Genomic DNA, 9,892 nt, shown 5'->3' with positions numbered 1-9,892 from the left:
CCAGCTCATTCCCAACCTTTCTCCTACCTGCGAGAGAAGTTCAAAAATCAAACCGATGCTGAAAGTTTGTTCAAAGAGTTCATCAGCTTCAGAACTCCACATTTTTATGTGACCAGAATAAACAAACTTGTAACTCGTCCGCAAAAATGTGTTGATTGTAATGGTACTTACTTTGATGAATAAAATTTCAGCATTGTTGAAATATATCGTGATGAACGTTGCGTACTTTTTATTCAGCCTGATATCGATAATTCTTTTTTGCTCTAGGAAAAATCCCGAAATTTTAGGATAAGAGGTCAGCAGATTAAATCGACCCCAGCACACAACTGGTACTGACCCCGAAAGGATGAAAGGTGAAGTCAACCTCGGCGGAATTTGTACTTAGAACGTAACGGCAGACGAAATACCGAAAAAAACATTTCGCCCAACGTGCTAACCTTTCTGCCAGCTTGCCAACTTTCTGATATTAATGATTGAGAAAAGATACTGTTCATTGAATTATAAAGACATTTTCATCTGGGATACCGTTCCCTTTCAAATATTCTGTCTAATAATGTACATCAAATAGCATATATGTTAATAAATAAAAATCCTACTACCTTTATACTATTTCACTACATTAATCTACATGCGATACTTCTCGGAATCAAAAAGAGAAAATGAGAAATTCCCTATGTTAGTGCTCGATCTACTGCAATAAAAATAAAACAAAACTCGCTGTGCAGAAAAGGCTATAACGATTTTCGGTATTACGAACCAAATGCGTTCTTACTGTGGCCATCCAGCCGGATCTGGGTTTGAGCAACAAGAGCATCACTGATTTGGTTTCTCTCAACTACATTTAAAATTCATTTTACGAATTAAAGTATTATCAAATTAATTTTATGGGAGCATAAATTATTTACATTTTGTCTATTATTTACGACTGAGGGTAGAATGTCTTGCATCTCTGCCAGTAATAGTAGTTCTTTCTAATGTAGTTACAAGGCCTGAAATTTTGGGTGAAGTGGCTAATCAATTACTTTGGTCCCAGTGTAGAACTGGTATTTGTTTTATAGACCTACAAAATCATGAAAGGTAAAGCTGATTTCGTTGGAATTTCAGTTCAGAATGTAAAATCGGAAGAAATACCGCGAAGCATAACTTCCGCTTTGCTAACGATTCTCCCAGGTCACCGCCGTCTTAAAGATAATATCAATTTTTAGTGATAAGTGATTAACAGAGCATATCGCACGTGTTAAGGTACCAATGGAGTAAACTATATGATATATTCTCACCGCAAATGCTGATTAAAAGTAATATGACAAAACGGGACGCTTAGCCGATGCTTAATTATTTAAACAATGTGTTTTAATAAATTTAACTCGAGTAATTGCTTCCCAATTAGCTCCAGTGAGTAATATTTTTTGTAAATGCCTGCATGCATTTATAAAATCAGATTCAGATGACTTCACTAAGAGTTATTTTTAATTACAAAAATATTATCCGCACTCTTAAAGAAAATACAGCGATTTTAAGGCCGATGGCATGGCTATATAATAAAAAGTTTGTCTCGGAATCACGAGGTAATGGAATTGATATCATTGCGAGACACCTTAGGCATGAAACATCTAGTATGTACATGAGTGGGTCTATTCTTTGTGTGTAAGCATTGGCAAAACACCAGTGATCAGCTTGTTAGAAACCTGTAAGCAATGACATTATTTTCAACATTGTAATTTAAATGTATTAAATTACGTTAGGTATGTAACATTTTTTTTTTTTGGTTTTAGAATACGTGCTTTAAGACATTTGACTTCTTTAACATGTACATTTATTATAGAGAAATTAATTCGCTAAATACTAGCAGGTAAATATCAAAGTGATAGGTGAAGGAGAATATTTTGGTATAAAATTTAATCCATAAATTAATTTCTTTCCTTTAAGGAATAGCGTCTGTGCTTTTTCAGTACATGCAATAATTTGTAAATTTCATGGTATTCTTTAGGCTACGAGTAGCTTAAATAAGGCAAAATTTTTGAAGCAGACATCTGAGCTGCCTTAAGATTATTTGCTTTTACTTTTACAACGTGAATTTTCAGGAAAAAATTTGTGCTTATTAAGAAGAAGGAATCTTCCAAAGTATTCTAAATAACGGAAATAGTTTCCGAGAGAATTGGAACTCCATTTCAGGTTAAGAAGAAATCCAATTTTGAGAATAAAAGAAAGAAATCCTCTTTTTACCACAATACTTGTTACGTAATCGGTTTATTTACGTTACAAAACTGATTAGCTATAGTAGATGAATGGTTGATATTTTTATTAACTCCAAAGACAGGAAAGACGAACACAATTCCGTCCATAATAAAGATACCGGGCTTTAGAATGGATAAGGATGATATAATCATTTAAAACCATGAAGAGGTCTTCGTAGCTTTGCCGCAGCCACATTACTAATACCAGTAAAAGAATAGCAAAATAGTGAGGAAAATAAATCTTCTAAATTGAATTTAATTCAAAATTTTATTGCATTTGCCCACATTTACTATTGAAGTATATTGTAATCATTAATATCATTAAAAGACCATTAACATTTGTCTTCAAATTTGATGGTTTGTACATCAAATGATGAATAACTCGTATCTTGTGGATCGTCATCGTCGTCATCATCATCATTATCATTATTATTATTATCATTATTATTATTATTATTATTATTATTATTCAGTAGTTTTATTTTTATTATTATTATCATTATTATTATTATTATTATTATTATTATTATTATTATTATCATTATTATTATTATTATTATTACTATTATTATTATTATTATTATTATTATTATTATTATTATTATTATTATTATTATTATTATTATTATTATTATTATTATTATTATTATTATTATTATTATTATTATTATTATTATTATTATTATTATTATAACCACCGCCTTAGCGAATGCGGAGGTATTGTTTTCAGTTGTGTTTTTTTTGTTTTTGTTTGTTTGTACGTGGACAAGATATCTCAAGAACCGCTAGATAGATTCGGATGAAACTTTCAGGACGTTTGACCACATGAATGGTACAAACTGATTAGATTTTGGGATCGAAGCGGTACCAGACAAGTATTCTGGATTATTTGTTACATTTACTTTACTTTAAATGATCAAGATCTTACGTTCACTTTCAAGTCTTTCTCTGATTATCTCCCTTGAAAGTACGCTCATGGTTTCCACGTAATTTATGGTGGCGTTGCTGTTTCCAAAGTTTTGTTTTCGCTTCTCTTTTATTAATTTTATTCGTGTCTCTATCTTAGTGGAAACTGATGGATAAAGAAATCAAACTACGTAAACAAACGGCAGCAAAACCGTTCAGAAATTAAATAACACTATCATTCTGTAACAATAATATATTTAATTTATCTTCGACAACTTTCAGTTTGAATATATCGCTCTTGTTTAAAACCTCTTACCTACTTGACGGTTGCATTTCTAGCTCTGCTTTGAAGAAAGCTTTATTTTCTTGGACTCAGGTTTTTGTGCGCAACCATGATGTTACACCTCCGTTAACAGCGCCGTATGCAGGTCCTTTCCGTTTTCTTTCACGCACGGATAACTTTTTCGCTATAGACCTTAATGGACGTAAAGACACTATATCTGGGAATAGAGTGAAAATAAAGGCCTTCATAGAGAAACCTGTCCCTGTTCCCACTGCAGACGGCACACCCACAGCATTACAAACACGGCCCGCACATCCGCCTTCACATTCCATGATTACCACTGGGATCGATCACGTACCGGATTATTTTTCCATTTTTTTTTAAACTTAATTTTTGAGAGCTGTCGGGTTCATTTTTAGTATTTTTGTTCGTGAGAGCAGTCGAGTTTATTTCAGATATTCTCATTTTAAAAATCATCAGCGGCTAATCGTTGAGGAGACGTTGGTGTTGCTTTGGCGGAGGTTTGCGCTCTCTGAGAGCTCTTGTTGTTGTTGTTGTGTTGTTGTTGTTGTTCTTCTTCTTCTTCTTCTTCTTCTTCTCTTCTTCTTCTTCTTCTTCTCTTCTTCTTCTTCTTTCTTCTTCTTCTTCTTCTTCTTCTTCTTATTATTATTATTATCATTATTATTATATCATTATCATTATTATCATTATTATTATTATTATTATTATTATTATTATTATTATTATTATTATCATTATTATTATCATCATTATCATTATTATTATATTATTATTATTATTATTATTAATTTTATTATCATTATTATTATCATCATTATCATATTATTATTATTATTATATATTATTATTATCATATTATTATTATTATTATATCATTATTATTATTATTATTATTATTACTATTATTTGTTATGTTGTTATTTAAGTGGAAATGCGCATTTAGAAACGGTTAGATGAAGGAAATTATAAATATTTTTCCTTTCATATTACGGATGATATTTTTTTTTCTGAATTAGCAGTTACTGATTATTTAGAAACCGAACACATTCATGTAAGGAGATGAAATTAGATTCTATCAAAAATTATCCAAAACTATATTATAAAAGCTAAAAGTAAAATAGTTTAAAGAAATAATTTTGAGTTTGTAAGCAACCGAAATCTTTTAAGAATATATTTATAAATTCAAGTTAAATCAAAATTTAAAAAATGAAAATGTTATGCAAGATATTTCAATATTTAGACTCCCAATAATGATACGTTCGTGATCTTATATCATTATCATATCAATCCACAAATAAGTTGGAATTTTTATGTATATTTTACAAATTTCTGTATATTGTATATATTATGTCATAAGGTTCTTTAGATCGACGTTCACTAATTTTTAATTGGACTAATATGATATTTCTTGGGTGTAAGATTAACAAGGTGATCGTAGCCAAAATAAGAACTGATAAAAGTGATTAGAAGGTATAGGAGAATCGATAAACATTAATGATTAATTCTTAAAATACAACATATCTCTTACAGTAACAAGGATTTATATTTACGCGGACTTTCTAATAGAGGTAAAAAGTTTCTAAGATTAAAAGAAATTTGCAAATCGCCTTCAACAATGCAGGTGAGGAGTTAAGCAAAATATGTGCGGTGATGTCAATAAATGAAAACAAATAGAAGGATAATGTATTACGTTACGTAAGTATTTTAGTTAGTCCACATTACTCCGTAAGGAACATCGGGCCGCAACTACTTCATGCCAGTGGACGCGATCTTGGGCTATCTCCTTGACTTCAGACCAGCAGAGACCCTTTGCTTTCGCTTCATCCTCCAAGCATCCTTTCCAGATCATCTTAGGCCATCTAACTTTCTGTTTTCCTTCAGATTGCTACTCTAACACCGGTCATGTAATGCTTCTTGGAGGTCTGTTTAGAGTGTGACCGATCCAGTCCCAATTCCTTTCAGAATTTCCTGATTCGTTCTATTCCAGAGTCTTCTGTCTGAAACCTTGTCTGGCCACTAGATCTTGAGGAGGTAGCGCAGACAATTGTAAACGAAGATTTGTAGCTCACACTTTTAGGCCTTGGTGACCCTCCATGTTTCTGAACACATATAGAAGAACAGCTCCTGAGTTCCAGATCGCTCGAAGACGGTTGAAAACATACCAGTTCTTAACAATCTTGGACCTCACATCCTCTCATATTTCACCCATCTTTGAGATGCTGCTACCCTGATACACAAAGTTTTCGGTCTCCGGGAGGGCTTCGGTGCCAATTTGAATTGGTTCGTGGTGACAGATCTTTTTGCTCAAAACTTCTGTTTTGTTCTAGTTCACTCGGAGGCCTGTTTTCCTTGCCTCTTCAGTTAAATTTGTGACTGTTGTCTGCATCTCTTGGTGGTTATTTGAGAGCCGTCCTTATATCATCTGGATAACAGAGCCTTCACAGCTGTCCACATGATCCCAGTGTCACTTCCTGTCTCATTCATGATCCACTTGCTTTCTACCTAAAATATCATTGGTTACAGAAAGTGACCTTGCTTTATATCAGTGTGAATTACGAAGGGGCCTGCTAGTTTGCTATGGTGGATGAATGGGTAGTAGCACCGTTATAAAGCTATTGGATGATGCTAATGATTTTCGGTGGACTACTATAATGTTGCATCATATCCACGCTGACGAAAGTATTCTAGAAATCAACGAAGGCGGTGAAAAGAGGGCTCTGCTACTGAATCAGTTGCTCAATGACGATACGCAAGGTGGCTATATGATTTGTGCAGTTCTAATCTGGGCGGAGTCCTGTTTGTTCGGGACTTAACTTATCATTCACCGGTCTCATTAACCTCTGGCCTGCACCTTACATAGATAGTTTAGTAAATCTCTTTTTCGGGAGAACTTCATTTTCAAAAAGCAGAACGAAAATGAACAAATATTTCGGTGAAATATATTGTCATTGGCAGTTCACAATACTAGAATGGCCTGTCGCTAACAGCACATTATGCATTGATCAAAAGCTTTTGTAAACATTTATTTTATTTACATATATTGCAATGCTTCAAGAAAATTAACATACTCTTATTTAAATAATTTTGTTCTGCTTCTACGAACAGGAAATCGAATTACAGCGCTTTGTAGTCTTCCATTGATTTCATTTCGGTCTTCCGTTGATTTCACTTCTGTACCTGAAACCACCAGCAAATTATCTCTGATCGGAAAAATATTTGCAGATGATATAAAAATCAAAAACATATATACAGAAGCGTATGAAATCAGTCTCCATCTCTGTAAAGTAACTGAACTAGACAAAACAACATTGACGTACAGAAATTGCTCAAGAGCACACGCGCGTGAATGAACATACGCAGAAAAGTACAGAGACGTACTAATACTTAGTCATACACGCACGCATGGAATTCATATTCTATAAAATATTAATAGTTTTTCTAAGTATATAAAATGTATCAAGAAAAGATACATCCATATATACATACACAAGTTGCATTCTAGTTATGAGACTTTTTCACGTGAGACATTAATTTCAAAGTTCGCGACTGTAATTTTCTTCAAAATAAGATCTTCTGACTTTAATGCATTTGGTGTAGCGCTCCGGCCACTTCAAAAGGAAGATGTCCAAGATCCTTGTCACAGTCTCCTTCATCTTCTTCAGCCTGGAGAACAACGACATGTCACAGGAAGTAAGGCCGGGACTGTATGAAAGGTGACAACAGTTTTGATGCCATTTTGTATCAAGTAGCTGGCTTGCTGGATGTAACCGTGGATTGGCGCATTGTCCTGTTGCAAGGCTTCTGGCCATTTGCGATGAATGAATTCTCTTCGCGAACTCTCTCAAATCTTTCATAAATTGCTGTCTGTTGACCGTCTGCCCAAAGCAAACCCGGTGGATATAGACGATACTCTTGCAGTTGAAAAAGGGCATCATTATTAGCTTCTCAGTGGACCTGCTTGCTGGTCTCTTGTGCCGGCGAAAGACAGATGCTCAGCTCATACAAGATAATCTATAGGCTGTGTGGTGCATTTCATAATTTCTGTAATGTTTTTGCTCAGTTTCACACAAAATTTTCTTGCATGGCGAGCCTCCAAATTGTCTTCACGCCCGACTGCATTCTACAAGCTAGTCAAATGCACAGTGTTTTGTAGATTGTGTTCAATTTACTGTCACAACTGTCTCCTTCAATCTGGAAAGAGAAGGTTTGGCAGGTCAGCACCTATTAGATGTATAGTAATAATGTACTAAAGGTCAGTTATAAATACCTCTCTTAAAACAAGTCTCAAAACCTCTGGAATGCACCTTGTATATGATACAAACATGCATATATATATACACACATACACATACATACATTGTCAGCTCAAAAAACAAACAATTAAAAAAAGAAAAAAAGAAAGCAATAGACATGAGGACGTGCACAAGCAGCGTATTAATTTCACGCTCGGTGAAAGGGGAGAGGTATTAACGTTTCGAGCAAGGATCTTTGTCGGAAACAGATAAGTCTAAAGGGAAAGGAGGAAAAAAAAATAAGTAAAAATCGCCAACAATCCACATGTAGTTACAACATTTCTGAAGATACATACATACACACATACACACACACTCACACACACACACACACACACACACACACACACACACACACACACACACACACACACACACACACACACACACACACGTATATATATACATATACATCGTCGAGGAGGGTTCAATTTGATCCGATCAACGGAACAGCCTGCTCGTGAAATTAACGTGCAAGTGGCTGAGCATTCCACAGACACGTGTACCCTTACCGTAGTTCTCGGGGATATTCAGCGTGACACAGAGAGTGACAAGGCCGGCCCCTTGAAATACAGGTACAACAGAAAGAGGAAGAAGAGTGAGAGACAGTTGTGGTGAAAGAGTACAGCAGGGATCACCACCACCCCCTGCTTGGGCCTTGTGAGTGTTTTCGTTCAATAAACACCCACAACGACTGCGAGTCCGTTGCCCTAACCACTGGGCCATTGCGCTCCCACATTTAATAAGTTTTATTTTTTATTAAACCTTTAAAAATGTTTTAACTTAAAAAACGGCGAGAACTTAGTTGCCAACCCAATATTTAAATATAATTTGTAGTCCTCCGACATTTTACGTATGCTGGACACTGGTTTAAATTAATATTATTTAATAATACTATATATCATTATACCCTCATTATTTAATTATCTCTATCTATCTATCTATCTATCTATCTATCTATCTATCTATCTATCTATCTATCTATCTATCTATCTATCTATCTATCTATCTATCTATCTACTATCTATCTATCTATCTATCTATCTATCTATCTATCTATCTATCATCTATCTATCTATCTATCTATCTACCTACCTACCTACCTACCTACCTACCAACATATCTATCTATCTATCTATCTATCTATCTATCTATCTATCTATCTATCTATCTATCTATCTATCTATCTATCTATCTACATAAAGATGAGAATGTGTGTCTGTATGTCTGTGTGAATCCCTATAACTCGAGAACTACGCAACCGATTTCATTCCAATTTTACACATGTCTTACTTAAGGTCCATGTAGTGTCATGGGTCAAAAAACTTTTCAACTTCTTGCCTAATGCGAACTCAGAGCAATCCCTTTTAAAGTGAAACTATTATCTCATACATATATAGAGGCATACATGCCTACATACATATGAGAATGTCTGTCTCTCTGTCCGTGTGTCTGTGTGTCTGTATGTGTGAATCCTTAATGCGCGGATTTACTAGAGAGAAACTGAAAGAAATCAATCGTATATATATATATATAATATATATATATATTATATATATATATATATATATATGTACATATGTAAGTGTATGCGTGTATCCTTGTGTCTGTTTCTTCCTCTTCACTGCTTAACAACTGCTGTTGGTCTATTAACATTCAAATTTTACACATGTCTTACTTAGGATCAATGTAGTATCATGGGCCAAAGCATTTTCAACTTCTTGCCTAATGCGAGCGCAGAGCAATCTTTTGTTTCTTACACTATTTCAGTATTACGCGTCAAAAGTGAACAATAACATCTCTCTATTGTAATGTCATATACTTTCACTTTAATAGTTTCAGTATTAATACTGAAATTTTTAAAGTGAAACTTTATATATATATACAGGCATACATACATATGAGAATATCTGTCTGTCTGTGTGGATCCCTAATTCGTGGATTTTCTAGACAAAAACTAAAAGAAATCAATCGTATATATATGTATACATGTAAGTGTATGTGTGTGTCCTTTGTGTCTGTGTTTCTCCCTCATCACAGCTTGACAACTGCTGATAGAATAAATACCAGGCTTATCAAAGTATAAAAAAGCACTGCGGTCGATTCATTCGACCAAAAGTTCTTCAAGGCAGTGTCTCATATTTTTGTTTGCTCAC

At 34.1% G+C, this 9,892-nt stretch overlaps 1 long non-coding RNA gene across 1 annotated transcript in view; it reads right to left on the bottom strand.

The window, feature by feature from the left end:
- LOC118762827 overlaps positions 1 to 9,093 on the bottom strand; it is a 12,453-nt gene extending 3,360 nt beyond the window's left edge. The window contains exons 1-2 of the long non-coding RNA XR_004998576.1: positions 8,936 to 9,093; positions 8,758 to 8,768 (exon numbers count right to left, since the gene is read on the bottom strand). This is a non-coding gene — a long non-coding RNA (uncharacterized LOC118762827). The remainder of the gene's footprint in view (positions 1 to 8,757; positions 8,769 to 8,935) is intronic.
- Positions 9,094 to 9,892: the final 799 nt, after the last annotated feature.

This window comes from Octopus sinensis, linkage group LG3 (assembly GCF_006345805.1).
Source record: "Octopus sinensis linkage group LG3, ASM634580v1, whole genome shotgun sequence".
NCBI lineage: Eukaryota > Metazoa > Mollusca > Cephalopoda > Octopoda > Octopodidae > Octopus > Octopus sinensis.
The sequence above is the reverse complement of the archived record's forward strand: the minus strand, read 5'-3'. Positions and strand labels throughout refer to the sequence as shown.